Source organism: Aedes aegypti, chromosome 2 (genome assembly GCF_002204515.2).
Source record: "Aedes aegypti strain LVP_AGWG chromosome 2, AaegL5.0 Primary Assembly, whole genome shotgun sequence".
Taxonomy (NCBI): Eukaryota; Metazoa; Arthropoda; class Insecta; order Diptera; family Culicidae; genus Aedes; species Aedes aegypti.
The window spans coordinates 251,489,625-251,508,601 of NC_035108.1; positions in this window are offsets into that span (position 1 = coordinate 251,489,625).

Genomic DNA, 18,977 nt, shown 5'->3' on the forward strand with positions numbered 1-18,977 from the left:
GAATAATGCTGACACTTGTAGTGACGAACCATACATAGTTTGTTTGAAAATGACATATGAGTATTACTGTCCATTTTGTCTCGATATGGTAGAAGTTTTAAAATATACGTCAACATTCACAATGTCGAACAATTCAAAAGATAATTTTCAATAATGTCAAAAAGAGAAAAATATATGTATATTGAAATTGTATAAGAAAATAGCATAATGCCTACACTTATAGTGACGAACCATACAAAGTTTGTTTTAATATTACATAAAAGTTACGCTTTCAAGAAAAAATGTGTTATCATAAGCATGAAACGAACTCACCAGTTGGTAATCCATTCTCGACTGAACACAAAACTGACACTTACAGCAAAACTTCTTGACGTTCCGAAAACAATCCGTCTTGCTTGGGCCTTCCCAAATACCTACCCAGCAAGATGCTCCAAAACAGGGAAAGAAAAAAAAATTCTCCGGCGACGAAAACGCGCGAAATTGTGAGCAAAATCGATCGGACGATGCAAAACCGAACTGTCCTGCTTGGGCTTCACGAAGCACTACCCAGCAAGACGCTCCAAACAGGGAAAAAAAATCTCTGGCGACGAAAACGCGCGAAATCGTGAGCAAAATCTAACGGACGACGCAAAACCGAACTTTCCTGCTTGTGCCTCACGAAGCACTACCCAGCAAGACGCTCCAAAACAGGGAAAAAAATTCTCCGGTGACGAAAACGCGCGAAATCATGAGCAAAATCTAACGGACGACGCAAAACCGAACTGTCCTGCTTGGGCTTCACGAAGCACTACCCAGCAAGACGCTCCAAAACAGGGAAAAAAAAAATTCTCCGGTGACAAAAACGCGCGAAATTGTGAGCAAAATCGATCGGACGACGCAAAACCGAACTGTCCTGCTTGTGCCTCACGAAGCACTACCCGTCTTGCTGGGGCTCCAAAACAGGGAAAAAAATGAGAAAATTGCGGTGTCCCTCTTGCCCCATAAGACATACTGTTATTATATATGTAAAATTTAATGTCAAAAGGACTTTTTCGAAAAAATTTCCTCACAGCTGTATTAAACAATTGAAAATCATCAATACTGTGCGGAAAAATCAATATGTTTTGTATTTATTGGGAGTCAAACCTTGTTTTCCAGTCTTACATTCTTATAATATTTCGCATATTTTGCGTTGGTGAGTTAAAGACATTTTTTTATTTTTTTGTACTAAACATTTTTAACTGTAATATTTACACAGCCCTCAATTAGTACTCAATTTATACTTATCCTGCGTTAAACATCAAAAAATTGATTTGAACTACGTGAAATTAGAGGTGGCACTTTTGCCCCGGGTGTCCTTCTTGCCCCATGTCCCCCTACCTACCCATGAATGTCACAAGTTTTCACGCTCCCATCGAAATCAGGTAAGACAGCACAAACAGTTGCTGACTACAAATGTTGGACTATTCGATTCCAAATCAGAATCACGTGGTCATTCATGGGGAGAGGGAGCGTCTGGCCAATGATCACGGTCCATACAAATTTTATAAATTTGTGTATGGACAAATGACCACGAGGGGGGAAGGGGTTGACCAGGAATCCCAAAAAACTGATCACGTGGTGAATGGACAGCCCCTGTCGGAATCAGATCGCACAACGGATCAGATGCAATTATGCTAATTCTGCGCGGCATGTGAGGCGAGATGAGTCGAATGAGGAACAATTGTCGACTCGACTCGCTCCCATTGGATTAGCTTTAGTCGCCTCACATCACCCGAGGTGAGAAGGACTCGTCTCGACTCACATGCCGCGCAAATAAGCACAAATGGCTTGAAGAGGCTGGGTTGTTCGAATGGTGCCTACCAAACCAGTACTGAAAAGTGCTACTTTTCAGCACCGAAAAGAGTGCTGAAAAGTAGCACTTTTCCGCACTGTTTTTCTCAGTAGGAAAAGTAGGCCGTTATGTTGATCAACTTCTCAATGAAAAGTTGATTTATTTGCAACGGAATTGCAAAAAATATTTTTATTCAACGCTATAAAACTAAAATCATTTTTTGTTTTAATTTTTTTTTGTTTATTATTAATGTTTTTAAACAAAAAAAAACGTAAAACGTTACAGTTTCAACATTGGATATTCTGTGTAAATCATTAGTACTATACCTAGAAGGGAGGTTCAGAATCATTTTTAAAGTCTTATTTTGAATCTTCTTCCTGGTAGTACATATTATATATTCGTACAGCATACAATATAGCCAGCCTGAAAATGTGTATGGAGATCAAACGCTTGTTCTTAAGACAAACTTTTGATTATCTGTTAGTAGGTGTACAAAGATAAATTTATTGTATATATATATATATATATATATATATATATATATATATATATATATATATATATATATATATATATATATATATATATATATATATATATATATATATATATATATATATATATATATATATATATATATATATATATATATATATATATATTTTATTTTTTTTTCTTTATTAGTACCATTCCAACCATTACATTCATTTCTATATCTAGGTGTTCTGTGTTATTAGACAACACTATCATCCTAATTTGGTAAAACAAATTTAAGATTTAATTAACATTTTGTTAACAACATATTACATTTCATTTGCCGTAGCAGTTCAGTTTTTTTTACAGGTGAGTTGATTTCACCTGCTTATAAGAGAAAAAAAACGTTTTTAATATACTTAACCTTACTTAACCTAAACATATAACTCATTAATCGTGGCAATAGAAGATTGTAACGATTTTTGCCTGAAATTATTAATGATTGTATTTGACATTTGTTCCAATGTTTCAACATTGGATATTCTATGTAACTCATTGGTACTATACCAGGGAGGAAGCCTCAGAATCATTTTCAAAATTTTATTTTGAATTCTCTGCAGAGCTTTCTTCCTGGTATTACAACAGCTAGTCCATATTGGTACAGCATACAACATGGCTGGCCTGAAAATTTGTTTGAATATCAAAAGCTTGTTCTTAAGACAAAGTTTTGATTTTCTATTAATAAGGGGATAGAGACATTTTACATATTTATTACATTTGGCTTGAATGCCCTCAATGTGATTTTTGAAAGTTAAATTCTTATCTAGCATGAGCCCTAGATACTTAACTTCATCTGACCAATTTATTGGAACCCCTCTCATCGTGACAACATGTCTACTTGAAGGTTTCAAATAAAGAGCTTTTGGTTTATGTGGGAATATTATTAGTTGAGTTTTGGAAGCATTAGGAGAAATCTTCCATTTTTGCAAGTATGAAGAAAAAATATCCAAACTTTTTTGCAATCGACTACAGATGACACGCAGGCTTCGTCCTTTGGCGGAGAGGCCTGTGTCATCCGCAAACAAAGATTTTTGACATCCCTGAGGTAGCTCAGGTAAGTCAGATGTGAAAATATTGTATAATATTGGTCCCAAAATGCTGCCTTGAGGAACACCAGCTCTTACAGGAAATCTTTCAGATCTGGAGTTCTGATAATTAACCTGAAGTGTACGATTTGACAGATAACTTTGAATTATTCTAACAATGTATGTTGGAAAATTAAAGTTTTTTAATTTCACAATCAAACCTTCATGCCAAACACTGTCGAATGCTTTTTCTATGTCTAGAAGAGCAAGACCAGTAGAATAGCCTTCAGATTTGTTGGAACGGATCAAATTTGTTACACGTGAAAGTTGATGAGTGGTCGAATGTCCATGGCGGAATCCGAACTGTTCATTGGCAAAAATTGAATTTTCGTTGATGTGGGCCATCATTCTGTTCAAAATAACCTTTTCAAAAAGTTTACTGATGGAGGAAAGCAAACTGATTGGACGATAGCTAGAAGCTTCTGCAGGATTTTTGTCTGGTTTTAAAATTGGAACAACCTTAGCATTTTTCCATTTGTCAGGAAAATATGCTAATTGAAAACATTTGTTAAATATATCAACTAAAAATGATAAGCTACTTTCTGGAAGTTTCTTGATGAGGATGTAGAAAATTCCATCATCGCCAGGAGCTTTCATGTTTTTGAATTTTTTAATAATAGTTCTAACTTCTTCCAAATCAGTCTCCCAGGCATTTTCGAAAACGTTCTCTTGATTGAGAATATTTTCGAACTCCTGAGTAACTTCATTTTCAATTGGACTAGTAAGTCCTAAATTAAAATTGTGCGCACTTCCAAACTGCATAGCAAGTTTTTCAGCTTTTTCGCAATTAGTTAGTAATAATTTGTTTTCCTCTTTCAATGCCGGTATTGGCTTCTGAGGTTTCTTCAAGATTTTAGATAATTTCCAAAAGGGCTTAGAGCCAGGGTCCAATTGAGAAATTTTATTTTCAAAATTTTTGTTTCTTAATTGAGCAAAACGTTTCTTGATTTCTTTCTGCAAATCCTGCCATATAATGTTCATAGCAGGATCGCGAGTGCGTTGAAATTGCCTTCTCCTCACGTTTTTAAGACGGATCAAGAGTTTAAGATCATCGTCTATAATCACGGATTCAAATTTTACTTCACATTTTGGAATTGCAATGCTCCTGGCTTCAACAATGGAATTTGTTAAAGTTTCAAGAGCATTGTCAATATCAAGTATAGTTTCTAAAGAAATGTTAACATCAAGATTATAGTCAACATACGTTTCATATGTATTCCAGTCAGCTCGTAAATAATTGAAAGTGGAGCTGATAGGATTGAGAATCGCTTCTTGGGATATTTGAAATGTAACAGGGACATGATCAGAATCAAAATCAGCATGAGTAATCAGTTGGCTACAAAGATGACTAGAGTCGGTTAAGACCAAGTCAATCGTAGATGGATTTCTAGAAGAGGAAAAACATGTAGGGCTATCAGGGTATTGAATTGAGAAATATCCTGAAGAGTACTCATCAAATAAAATTCTGTCGTTGGAATTACTTTGAGAATTATTCCATGACCGATGTTTGGCATTAAAGTCACCAATGACAAAAAATTTTGACTTATTGCGAGTCAATTTACGCAAGTCAGTTTGGAGCAAATTAACTTGCTGCCCAGAGCATTGAAAAGGCAAATAGGCAGCTATGAAAGTATATTTACCAAACTGTGTTTCAACAGAAACACCTAAAGTTTCAAAAACTTTAGTTTCAAATGATGAAAACAGTTGATGTTTTATACGCCTATGAATGATGATTGCAACTCCCCCACATGCCCCATCAAGTCGATCATTACGATAAACAAAAAAGTTAGGATCTCTTTTGAGTTTAGATCCAGGTTTTAAATACGTTTCGGTAATAACTGCTATATGCACGTTATTAACCGTAAGAAAATTAAACAACTCGTCCTCTTTACCATTCAGAGAACGAGCATTCCAATTTAAAATATTTAAATTATTATTTGGATCCATTAGAAAAACGTATTGATGGTTGCTTTCACTGTTCTCCAGCAGTCCTCAAGAGGGGCTTCATCCACCTCATCCTCTTCCGGTAATGCAGCCTCGAAGTGCTGCGCGTATGCAGTTGCGACATCCGGTTGCTTGAGCCACTCTAGGTCATATCGGGGCGGCCGTCGGTACCGTACGTTGTTAACGACGGAGAGTTTTGGGCGCAGTTTAACCATCAGCAGATAGTGATCAGAGTCGATGTTAGCGCCACGATAGGTCCTGACGTCGATATGTCGGAGAAGTGCCGTCCATCAATCAGAACGTGGTCGATTTGTGATTCTGTCTTCTGTGGTGATCTCCAGGTGTATCGGTATGGAAAGCTGTGCTGGAAGTAGGTACTACGAATGGTCATATTCTTAGAGGCGGCGAAATCAATTAGTCGTAAGCCGTTTTCGTTCGTCAGCCCCATGGCTTGGGCAGCTGTCGTACTCACGTTCGAGCTGCGCGTAAAAATCGTCTTTATCATCATCAGTGCTTCCGGAGTGAGGACTGTGCACATTTATTATGCTGAAGATGAAGAACCGGCCTTTGAGCCTCAACTTGCACATTCTCTCATTGATCGGCCACCTTCCAATCACGCGCCTCTGCATATCACCCATCATTGTAAAAGCTGTTCCCAGCTCGTGTGTGTTACCGCAGCTCTGGTAGATGGTATGGTTACCTCTAAACGTTCGCACCATTGATCCGTTTCAACACACTTCCTGCAACGCTACGATGCCGAATCCGCGGTCCTTCAGTACGTCGGCGAGTATGCGTGTGCTCCCGATGTTCGATAGGCTATAGTGCGCAGTTTAGCTTGGAGTCCTTTTCTGGCACTCGGACGATGATCAGCCGCCCCTGACATGGGGAACAGACGCTTTTGCGAGCCTCTCCTAACATAGAGTACCGACGCTCAAGGTTTGCAGAAGCAAACCCTACATTTCCTGTCAGTTCACTGTTTTTCCGTTGTGCGAAAAAGAAGCCAAGACTTGGGATTGCTAGAACTATGAAATATTTTACTTTGTACTATTTGAGGGATCGAAGTAACCCGATCCAACAGAAGGACGAAAGTCGTAATCCGTTTTACTGTCAAAAGCTGATTATAAACGCGATGTGAAAACGTCTACATTGTTGCTACACTGAAATAAATTTTATTGTAGAAACTACTGAATCCATGGTAAAATTAAGAATTGCACCAACGATTTTCAACCGACTACATTAATCTGTTAACTCTACCATAACATAGTCAACAAGAAAATATATTCTGTTTATTTAACCAGAGTTGTAGTATTCATGACTAGAAACATTCTAGATTTGACAAGTTTGGCATTGTACTTTTCACCATACTGTGTTGTACGGTGGGTGTCACGGGTTGAAATACAATGCTTTGTAGTCGAGGCTACTATAAACATAGTCACATTTACTACACTGCTCAGTGATTTTTACCAGATTATAGTAAACTTAACAGATTTTTGTAGTCGGTTGAAAATCGTTGGTGCAGTTCTTAATTCTACCATGGATTCGGTAGATTATACAACAAAATTTGTTTGCGTGTAGCAGAGAAGGGAATAGTTGCTTACATTTAGGATGATCTTCTTTCAGCACTGACAGTTTCTTGAACTAACACTAAAGAGTCAATAATTTGTATATTAATGATCACTTATTATTCTTTAAGAATAAGCTGAATAAGTTCTTTGAAATCCGTTACAAATGCATGCTAACTGTGGTTCACTTTTTTTCGGCATTCGGCCAAACGGCATTCAGCCAAATGACCCGGAACCGTCTATTTTATTCCTTCAGGTACGCGAGGTACCAATGGTACGCCAATATTGTCAGCTCTATGTAGCTCTAAATTTTTATTGAGCTGTCATTAAGATTAACGTGCACGTTCATTTGTGGCTCTGAATTGTTAGACAGAAGTCAGAAAACATTACTATCGTTTTTTCAGTTCTTATTATAATTTAGTTAAAATGCAATCAATGAACATGAGAGCTGAACCACTAGAAGAGCACCTACAAGCACTTGGAGTTTACCAAGGAAGGATAGACCCTGAGCTTGCCCACCTCAACGACGAACTCATTGTTCTGAAGGTGGCTAATTTTGGAAGGTTACGTTGATCAGGGCATGTTGTAAGATTGTCGGATAACAAACCTGTAAAAACGGCTGAAATAGAAAGGCGTACAGTGCAGAAAGCTCGGCAGACTGACCGGATGTAGGACAACAAACGCAATGCATTGAAGACTCAAACTCTTAGAGACATATTTATAGCGAATCACGTCAAGGCTCATATCCTCCGGGTCCTGGAAGCTTGGGGATCAACGAAGATAGAAACCATAATAAATTAACCTAATCAACCATGAAGTCAAGTTCATTCACAGCAAACTCCACAATAGAAAAAAAAGGCGAAAACAAACCTATTTGATGCTTGTATACATTGAGCAATGTGTTTATAAATAATATTGATATGAACAGTGATTATAAGCGTGACTTCGACTCAAAAAACTCATTCTCCTAGCCGTTCGAAATCGATGAATGAATTCCGCGAAATGGATTAGAAAAGTCCCCAGTCATAAAGAAAACAGTAGACAGAGTATATAAACACGGAGAAGCCCCGACAATGAGTTGAAATAAAATTCTGATTTACGATCCTCCCGCCCGTCTACCACGGCATGAAGAGTTCGACCTCCAGACAGGCGTATAGGGTAGAGTTAAATTGCGTCACTTGGAACGCCGCGTTTATCGCACGAGTATTTACGAATTCGAATACACAAACATTTACACACGGCACCGGAAATTGTCAAGTCAACAAAATAAACCGGACACTCCGTTTCTACAGCTGATGCCACGTCGAATATATAGGTTAAGTGGGAAGTCTTTTAATTGGGACTACCGACCAACCGTAGATAGCAGCATCTCGTGACAAATCTCTTGAACTATGGTCTCTTCATAAATCTGGAATTAGGCGAAACCAGACAGCACCAATTATTACATCACAATGCAATTTAGTGCTTCTTTCTACCAAATAGCTTCATTTGAATAATCGCAATCTGATAAGAAACATGCCAAGAAAGTCGTCGGTAAAAGTATCTTCTTATTCTGTCGGCACGTGGTGTGCAACTTTATAAGGCATCGGTGGTTCAGGTTCTGAGGCGAATATATAAAGCACGGTTTGCTAGGGATGTGTTGGAATGGGAATTTCTCACAGTTAATTTACCGGCGGTGTTGAAATTAGAGTTCCATTTGGAGAAATAGGATTTGCTGCAGATCCATCTCTCTACCCGTGGAGGCAGTCAAATTACTTTCGTGTTTTGAGGAACATGATCCACAATGATTTATAGGATGGGCTGTGAAATAACCTTTACGTATTTCAATTATTATAACACGAACGTTGATACGTTTTTTCTCTTTTCTACTCTCTGGTTTCCTGAACAGCAGGAAATATTTAGAGTAAAGTGGGGCAAAAGTTCGATCTTAGTGGAATTATCCATGTTTACAGAAAAACTATAATAATTAAAAGAAAATAAATACCACACAGTCAACCTTCAACATCTTTAATTCTCATCACAAAATTAATTGTATTCTCCCATTGGAATAAAAACTGGGACTGCACAAGCTTTCCAAAGTTTGTATGGCATTTTTTATAGGAAAAGTAAGCAGTTCATTCAATCAATCATAGTGTTCTTCCATCTGCTCTTGAGAGACCTACGCTGATACTGTTACATAGATACATTCTTCAGCTACAACTTTGCCAAAAACCGTATTCCAATCGGACATCTTCGAATAAGCGGTGTGGAGTAAAAACGCCTAAAAAATCCTATTAAGCATATTACGCTTAAATTGAGTGTAATGATTGAAGTTAAGGAAATTTGAAAACTTTTTCGTAAGATAATATATGGTTTGAACTTTTGCTCCACTATGGGCCAAAATTGGTGTCCAAACATTTATGCAAAAATTAATACACCACAAAGCATCCTAGAAACGCTCTTACATAAAAAAATCTAATAAAATTTTATTATTCGGAAATTACAATTTCCACGTCTGAAAACAATAAAGAGCCATCACTTTTCCAAATCTCAATCGATTTCTATATTTATGATTTTTATAGCTGAGGTAAGGTACCCCAGGGCAAGTGGGACCTAAAAAAACGATAGTTTAAACAAATTGTTGGATTAAATTTTTCAAGTTTCAATTTTGTTCTTCAAATCCTACAACACGATCACATTTCGGCAACATATTTTCTGGTGTACGCATGACACTGATCGAAAAATTTCAAAATTCTGAGAACCTTAGAAGTAAGTTTCAAAATGAGCAATAAGACGCAGTTACCTCACTAAATAGGGCAAGTGGGACACATAAAGTTTCATGCGTCAATCCACATCAGTAAGTCAACCATTACAATAATAGGATTGATAAATCATAGATTTTTATTTTTAGTACATTTTGATGTACATAAGGAATCAACCATAAAATACGTAACGGAAAATAGTATGTCACATAGCATAGGAATAAAAAAAAATGTTCAAAATATATCATTTATAAGTTATCAAATAAAAAGTAGCACATAAATTTGCAATAATTGACGAAATTATAAATATGTTCTATTATTATTTATATGCATGGCAGAAAACCACTTAACGAGGTAGAATTGTTTTCTGTAACTACTAAATTTGGTAGAAATAACAATTAAAAAAGAAAAATAATCGTTCTCATGATGCACTTCAAATTTCATCTCTGTCTTTGTTCAATTTTGAATTCGTTTTTCAAAAATAAAAACTAAATAAAAAAAATATAGTGAATTACACATTTTTCTCCCTCTTTTTAATTTGAGATTGATCTTTTTTGATAAAAATAATTTCTTTGAATGTTTTAGTGCTACTCTCTAGGAAAATGTTTGAGTCTGGTTTTTGTTTTGATAGGTCCCAATTACCCCGGGTATAAAGATATTTTGGGAAAGTATGACCATCGATAATTTCATATGAAATGAAAACAAAATACCGGTTTATCGTAAGCAGCTTGTAATAATACTTTAAGTTGTAGCTTACTGATGGAAATTCGATTTATAATACTTTTTTTTCGAGTCAATGCAAAGCGTTAATCGCATCACAATTTATCATTCAAGTTGAAAATGAAACTGTTACAGGAACCACATGATAATAAAAATTACAATATTTTTTGTACTATAGTCCATTTCACAAGACGTTTTTAAACAGCTGATCGCTTATTTTATGAATGAAATTTTGACAGAAGGCAGTATCAGGTCCGTCCCACTCGGGCTCAGATTAGGTACCACTTCTAGTAATGCATTTGGTCCCTCAGTAGTGCAAAAGGTACCCAAGTTTGACAGATCGCAGTACACTTTTCACGGCATTCTAGATTACCTTATGAGCCATAATATTTTGGGCAACTGTAAGGGACATCGAGGTCTTTACTTTGTCTTTGGCAGTATCGTTCGTAACGTGTGAAAGTAATAGCAACATCATCAGTGTTGCCGTTTCGTAAAATGGACTATACATTTCATTGTATCTTCAACTTTCTAGAATAATACCCCCATGAAAAACTTTTCCTAAGTGAGCTATAACGGAACGCCCCACTTACCCCGGATTCTCACTTGCCCCGGGGTACCTAAATCCTTAATTAAATATAATTTACCCGTTGATCCTTAGGCTCAATGTTAACCGTTTGCCAAAGGTGCACGACTCCCTGATATATCCCGTATTCCAAACCATAACCATCATTTGATGAGAAATGTAGCGAGCGATGAAGAATTCTCGACTATTTTATCGAATCGACGTAAGAAACTTTTACAAGCTTTGGAGAAATATAATTGAAAAATCATTTCTCATGAAATCTATTTTAAAATAAATCTTCATTTTAACATTTTTTTTTCTCCACGTGTATCATTAAAACTTTACAGGTATCGCAGTAGACAGCGCGAGCGAGTGGATGTGTTGAAAATTGATTTGTCACGTTTTTATCGTCTCCTTAAATTATTAGATTCTACTTGTAAAACGGCTGGTGCAGTTTTAGAAAAAAGTGTCTACAGCGGAAATAAAACGGTTTAATCTGCACGCGTTCTGCTGGGCAGTGCTTCGTTAAAGCCCAAGCAGAAGGTGAAGATGCATCGAAGACAAGCCCAAATTTTCAGTAGCAGCGGATCGGGCTGGGGGCTTGATCGAATGGTCACTCGCTGATGGTGGCAAACCGCTCAGGTTTTCGTCTTGTACCGCTGTCTGGTTCTCTAGATTTGTGCTCTTGGGGGTTGGGTTTTGGCTTCGTTTCATCTTCACTAAAAAAAAAAGTTTGTTTTTTATTGCGTCGTCGCGTCGCCGAAGTTTTTTTTTCTCGTTTTAGTTTGCACGCGTTCTGAGTGTAATCGAGTTCTGGTTTTCGCGTCGCCGGAGTGATGTTTTGTCTTTATGAAATGCGCATGCTGATAAAAGTAGCTACAGCTTCCATCTCGAGGTGCATGATTGAAAAAAATGTTAAATAATTCAATCTTTATTATTTCGCTTGTGTTTTCAACTAATTGAAATCTATTAGGGTGATGTGCTAGTATCTATTGTATTAAGCATTGGTCGGAGAGAACTGCATTTTTCCCAGTATTGCAGTGAATTATGCTGATACAAACCGATGCCAAACAATTCTTTCTCAAAACGGCTTTAGCATTGTACAATAAGATTTTGATAAATCTTGATCTCTTTTTGGAAATAATGCAAAGAAAATGCATCTTACCGTACTCTCAATCCGTCGTATCATTTTCATTTCTGTCGCAATAAGTTTCCAGATTCGTCTCACAACTTACGGCTCACTGTGATATATTGAGTGGTCAAAACACACAAAACACAAACATATCAACGCTATAATAAAATTTCCTTTAAAATTAATTGTTCGTCATCAAAATTCAGCCCAAACATATGAACACAATTCCTTTTGACCGTACAATTATGGCATTTGCTCACAGTACAGCGAAGACAACACAATCAAAGGAACCGTATTTTTACGTCGAGCATCGCGCACACATTGATGCGCACAAGCTTTTTTTCCTCAGTACGACGGATTCAACTTTGCTTACATTCTCAATTATACGTGGTCGTTGAGGAAATTTCATAAAATTTGGTGATTTATTGAAGTTTTACGGCGTGAGATTGGAATGAAATCCTTCAGTGAAGAAGTGAGAAGGTTTTCCATAGTGAAAATAAGTGCCCGGCGAAGTAAGTCACCCACGGGGGCGGGAAGAAACTTGTATTGGAAAGTGGTGTGGCTCAGTCGATCGCCAAGCATTTCTCTCAAATCGTGTTCGTCCATGCAATTTCGGTGAAAAAGTGCAAAAGTGCAAATTGAACTGAAGTTATTTATCGAAATACAGTAGTTTTATTGCATTTTTGGTATACAACTGTACGAACCATAACAGCTTTCGCAAAATTACACTTGGATAATGAATCTATGTTGCAGGTAAGTTTGAATATCCGCCGTAGTGGAACAATTAAAGTTTGATACGACGGATAACAGCGCTTACGACGAAGTAGAACAAAACTCTAGCGCTAATAGCAAGAGCACAATCATTCCGTTACGATACATATAAACAAGTTCAATTTCATGCTACCTTTATCGAGCAAAAATGCAAAACCCCGAAAACCGGAAAAATCGTGTCACCAGTGTGCTCGAGTCTTTTCGCATTCGGCTTTGAATAAACGTTGGGAAGAAAAAGATTACACTTTTGAAGAGCCGTGACATTTTTTTTTTGTATTGAACGGTCATGGTTTGCTTTGGATTTTGATGGTCGTGTAGAAAAATGTGAATGTCGAGGTGGTAAATGTTTGCTACAGTACATTTCCCATCCCTGTACTTAAATAAATTGATTTAACAAACTATGAACAGTTCGTCACAGTAAGTGTGGACATAGACTCTTGTACATTAGCAATAATACCCCATACCTTTCCTTATACTGTTTTTTATCATTATAAATGGTATTACCGTATGTTTACGTTGTCTTCAGTGTACTGATAGGTATGTTTTGAACCGAGGTTTCATGAATCGCATCCCTTACCCTTGAATCCTGATCATGCAGTTATGACCCCCTCCACTAACACACTCCTTCCCATGACAACCACCCGCATAGAAATTTACTGTAACCGAAATGATTCAAACCGTATTGTAACCATTGCTACTTCTGTCACCTATTCGTTATACATTCCATGTATGGTCTACATGTTATGATAAAACAGCATTAAAATTGTTAATTTTATTTTCACTTCAACAAGTGATGTCCATTTATTATTCGAAATGGTCACACTATGCGCAGAATTTACCAAACCTTAGAAGCACCATAGGTAATGATGTTTGTTTACGACTCCAGTTTTGCAGCCGCCGCACTCCGAAACCGAACAGAAAATCTGCCGGCCGTGTTAGTTTGACTTTGCACAGATTTTGGCTGAAATGCTCCCTTTTATGATCAAGTTTTCTCTAAATACAATAGCTGGACTGTGTAGTACGTGAGATTGAAGGCTTCGTCGGAAGATTTATTAATTACAGGTGAGTGTTTTTTTATCTTTCGCTGATGAAACAGACACAAAGAACTCATCGAATCCTTTTTTAGATCATTCGGAATCCTAATGGTGTGCCTAATCGCCCTTATCAGATAGATTGGAGGATTTTCATCTGTGCCAAATGTAGCGCACAACAAGCAATAGGAAATTGGGAATAATGAAACCAGGATTAACGGCAGAAGATTTGTGTGAAAGTTAGGGGACTTGTAGGTAAGGCCCTAACGAATAGGCATGTTTGTCTGCGAATGACAATATGATAGTACTGATTAAAAAATCTTCTGCAACTTTATTTATTATGCTCAATTTTGTGTTCATGATTCATTGAATTATATCTAATCACATGAAAAATAAATGCATCAAATAACCCGAACGCTTTTTTTATTCGTTAAGTTTCAAACATAAGACAACCATAGTTAGAACCATTCTTTAGCTGGTATGCCCTCCATTCTGGGTATGCTCTCCATAATGTTAGTGATCTAAAATTGTGTGGGGAAAATGTGTTTTTGGAACGGTAAACATTCTTAACAACCCGTTTATCGTATGGTCGGATCTCTAAAAACTGTACCGGGTACCCCCGTTGGTTTGACTACATTTAATCTGAACACTTTTTAATTTGTACCCCGTTAATTTGCACGTCGTTCAGATTAAAAATGGTTCAAACGTCATTTAGCTCATGGAACGGAGTAAAGTGAAATGGAACGCTGTGGAACGGAACGCAGAATCAAAACAAAACAGTGAAAAAGGTTACCAGAAACACGATTATAGGGTGACTAGATGTTCAAATTAAAAATGAACCCCGATGGTTTGCATGAGATACCGTTCAAATTAGCGGGGGTACACGGTATTCAATAAGGTTGAAACTTTACCCCAGTATAATCCTCATATGGTTCTAAAGAAGATGCAGAAGTGATCTCGGTCTCTAACAATGGGTGTCATACTAACATTCCTTCCCATCCCCGATGACCGTAATTATTGACTATTATTGACTTTTATTGGCTATTATTGACTTTTTAATGTTTGGGATTCTCGATTGGATTGGAGATGAAAAGTTACTCCCAAGCAACATCTCTTGGTTCCTTGTGCAACTTCGATTATTCTGGTCAATCACGTAGCAACTACGAGTTGTACGGTACGTCCGTACCGCGTAACTAAAAAATGAACCTTATTTTGGTCATTTTTATTTTTTTTTTCTCAGGAGGGTATCGGAGTGAAAAGCAAATCATGAAAATTTCATTTAAATTCAGTCATGATAAAATCTGTTGGATTTTTTTTAAATATTTGTATGGAAAATGAGTTTGTAAACTTCTCAGGCTATTTTCTCAGTGCCTACTTTTTACAGTTGGGACAGAGGTTCAGAGCTGGGAGGGAGAAACCGATACAAAATTTCTGTACGTCAAGGTGAGCCGAGATTTTGCTGTCACGAACTGTCAATGTGAGCCCGAATCTAAAAAAGTGAACAAACATGATAAAAGCGCGTAATTCATCAAACCGTATTTTTGCTTTTTATCAAAGTTGACAACAATCGGCTGAAAATCAATTCATGCACATCCAAAAACAATGTCACGTTAGCACCTTTTATTTTGATTGAATATAAAGTAATGAAACACGCATCTTTTTATTCTTTTCCAATCAAAATCAAAAAGAAATGCACAGAAAACTTTGGCCATTTTCCCATGTTTGTCTGGAAACATGGAAGGTACACAACAAAAAAAACAGCGATTTTCCTCAAGCCTGCCTTGATTGTTGTTGATGAGTTGGAGTTATGTATCATGCAGTTTGGAAAAGTGTTGTTTCATATTAAGTGCGTAGTATCTGTGCCTCCCTCCCAGGTTCAGAGTAAAGGAGTTATACAAACAAACAAACACAATTTCACTAAAGAGACACTTGAGTTTTATTATTATTTTTTAATCGTGTAACTAGGTAATACTATTTTCAATTCTTTATAAGCAAAAAACATTGAATTATTCATTTTCATCGATAAAAAATGGTTTTACTATATGTGCCCCTCTAAATCTTCGGTCTAGCCTACTGATGAAGATGTTGCTACAACAAGTATTGGAAAATACTCCATTATTAATTCTGCTCTATACCTGAACTACCACCTATGAGGAGTCAAACAGGCATTGGAGGTGGTAGATGGTGAAGGTGTGGAAGAAACAACATGAAGACTTTACAAACCAACAACGGAACGAAACAAAATATACACGCCCATTTCGTTTCTGCTGAGAGTGAGCTTTTTCTCGTCTCTCATATTTACGCACCTTGCCTCATAGCGAACACGGGGAGTAATGGCGAGAACATCATGATGATAGCATGCTGTTATCGACAGATGGTAGATTGGTAGGCAAAACATGTTCATAGTGCTGGAAAATTGAATGCAGCTATGTTTGTCATGGACTCTACAATGTTTTGTTGAAAGTAAAGAGAAATTAACGGAAGTGTGCTTTATGGTGCCCTTGGTTTTAGTAATGCATACATACAGTATCTTCTTTTTGACATAATAGTCCTACTGGGAAAGGGCCTGTTCTCAAAAACAGTTTCATATTTATTAACCGTCTTTGACAATGTACACCACCACACCTTTACACCACTCACAAAAATTATATTATTCCTTAGCTACCAATTCTAAGCATAAATACGAACGTAATAAGCATAAGCATTGATGATCGTACAATTCGTAGTTGCTACTCCGTGATTGAGCAGTATAATCGAAGTTGCACAAGGAATCAATAGATGTAGCTTGGGAATAGCTTTCCATCTTCAATGTACACTTTCGGAAACTCCAGACATTCAATAGTCCATAACGGCACCGGCCACGTCTGGGAAGGGAAGAAATGTTAGGGTGACATCTATTGTTACTAGAGATCGAGATCACTTCTGCAGGAGTTTAGTTAGTGGGGAGGGATCATAGCTGCATGATCAGGATTCACCTTTGTAGGTAGGTGCGATTCATGCAACCTCAGTTCAAAAAATCACCTATCAGTATTCTAAAGACACGCACTAAGCTCTTACGGTGAATTTCACCGTAATCTCAACAGCCGAACAGTTCGGTGAAATAAAACACCGTAATTCCGTCGAAATTTTACGGATTCCGGTGATTTTTCACCGAATACTGTAAAAATTTACCGTACTCCGTTAATTTATTTCACCGAACTGTTCACCTGTTGAGATTTTTCAGGAATCCGTAAAATAATTTTAGTGTGCAACTTGAACGTACGGTAAGTCGAACCAGTGAAAGGTTATTTTTTAAAAAAGATAAAAATCAGGTAAAAGGAAAGATATGAGTTTCTTTTTAAGTTAATGTACACGAGTTTATGTCGACACTTACAGTGACGAACTGTTCATATTTTGTGAAATCAATTCATCTAAGTAACATTCCCCCCGTTGTCAAGATAAATAAACGTTTCATAATATATTGTACATTTAAAATAAAAGCATGAAACAAGCCCACCAAATTGATCACCATCCATCCTTGATTGAGCAGCTGTAGCTACTTTAATCAGCATGCTCATTTCACAAAACGAAAACATCACTCCGGCGACGCAAAAACCTGAACTCGATTGCAGCCAGACGAGACGACGAAAAAAACGATTTTCTATTATTTTATTTATTTATTATTTAGTTGGTGTTACTTCAATTATTTTGATAAAACCTCGTTAACGATGTTACACCAATTTACTCGGTCCATGGCTGTGTCTCTCCAACTTCGATTTTGGCCCACGTTCTCCAGATTTTGTTGCACCTGATCAAGCCACCTCGCTCGCTGTGCTCCTCGCCTTCTTGTGCCAACCAGATTCGACGTAAACACCATCTTTGCAGGATTATTGTCCGGTAGTCTTGCAACATGCCCTGCCCAGCGCACCCTTCCGGCTTTCGCAACCTTCTGGATACTGGGTTCGCCGTAGAGCCTAGCGAGCTCGTGGTTCATTCTTCGCCGCCACACACCGTTTACCTGTACTCCGCCAAAGATCATCCTAAGCATCCTTCGTTCGAACACTCCAAGTGCTTGCAGGTCCTCTTCCAGCATGGTCCATTACATGAAGCAGTCCATAGAGGACCACCGGTCTTATAAGCGTTTTGTACATGGTACATTTGGTGCGAGGGTGAATCTTTCTCGACCGCAGCTTCTTCTGGAGCCCATAGTAGGCGCGACTTCCACTGATGATGCGTCTCCGTATTTCATGACTAACGTTGTTATCAGCCGTTAAGAGGGATCCGAGGTAGACGAACTCATCAACCACCTCAAAAGTATCCCCGTCTATCGTAACACTGCTTCCCAGGCGGGCTCTGTCGCGCTCGGTTCCGCCTATCAGCATGTACTTTGTTTTTGACGCATTCACCACCACGCCAACTTTTGTCGCTTCACGTTTCAGGCGGGTGTACAGGTCTGCCACCGTTCCAAATGTTCTGCCGACAATATCCATATCATCCGCGATGCAAACAAATTGGCTGGATCTAGTGAAAATCGTACCTCGGTTATTGAACCCGGCTCTCCGCATGACACCTTCTAGCGCAATGTTGAACAGCAGGCACGAAAGTCCATCACCTTGTCGAAGTCCCCGGCGGGATTCGAACGAACTAGAATTTTCACCCGAAATCTTCACGCTATTCTGCACACCGTCCATCGTTGCTCTTATTAGTCTTGTGAGCTTCCCGGGAAAGCTGTACTCGTCCATTTTTTTTTTTTTTTTTTTTTTTTTTTTTTTTTTTTTTTTTTTTTTTTTTTTTTTTTTTTTTTTTTTTATTAGTATCATTTCAAACATTACATTCATTTCTTATATCTAGGTGTTCTGTGTTATTTGACAACACTATCATCCTAATTTGGTAAAACAAATCTAAGATTTTATTAACATTTTGTTAACAAGATATTACATTTCATTTGCCGTAGCAGTTCAGATTTTTTACAGGTGAGTTGATTTCACCTGCTTATAAGAGAAAAAAAAAAGTTTTTAATATACTTAACCTAACTTAACCTAAACATATAACGCATTAATCGTGGCAATAGAAGATTGTAACGATTTTTGCCTGAAATTATTG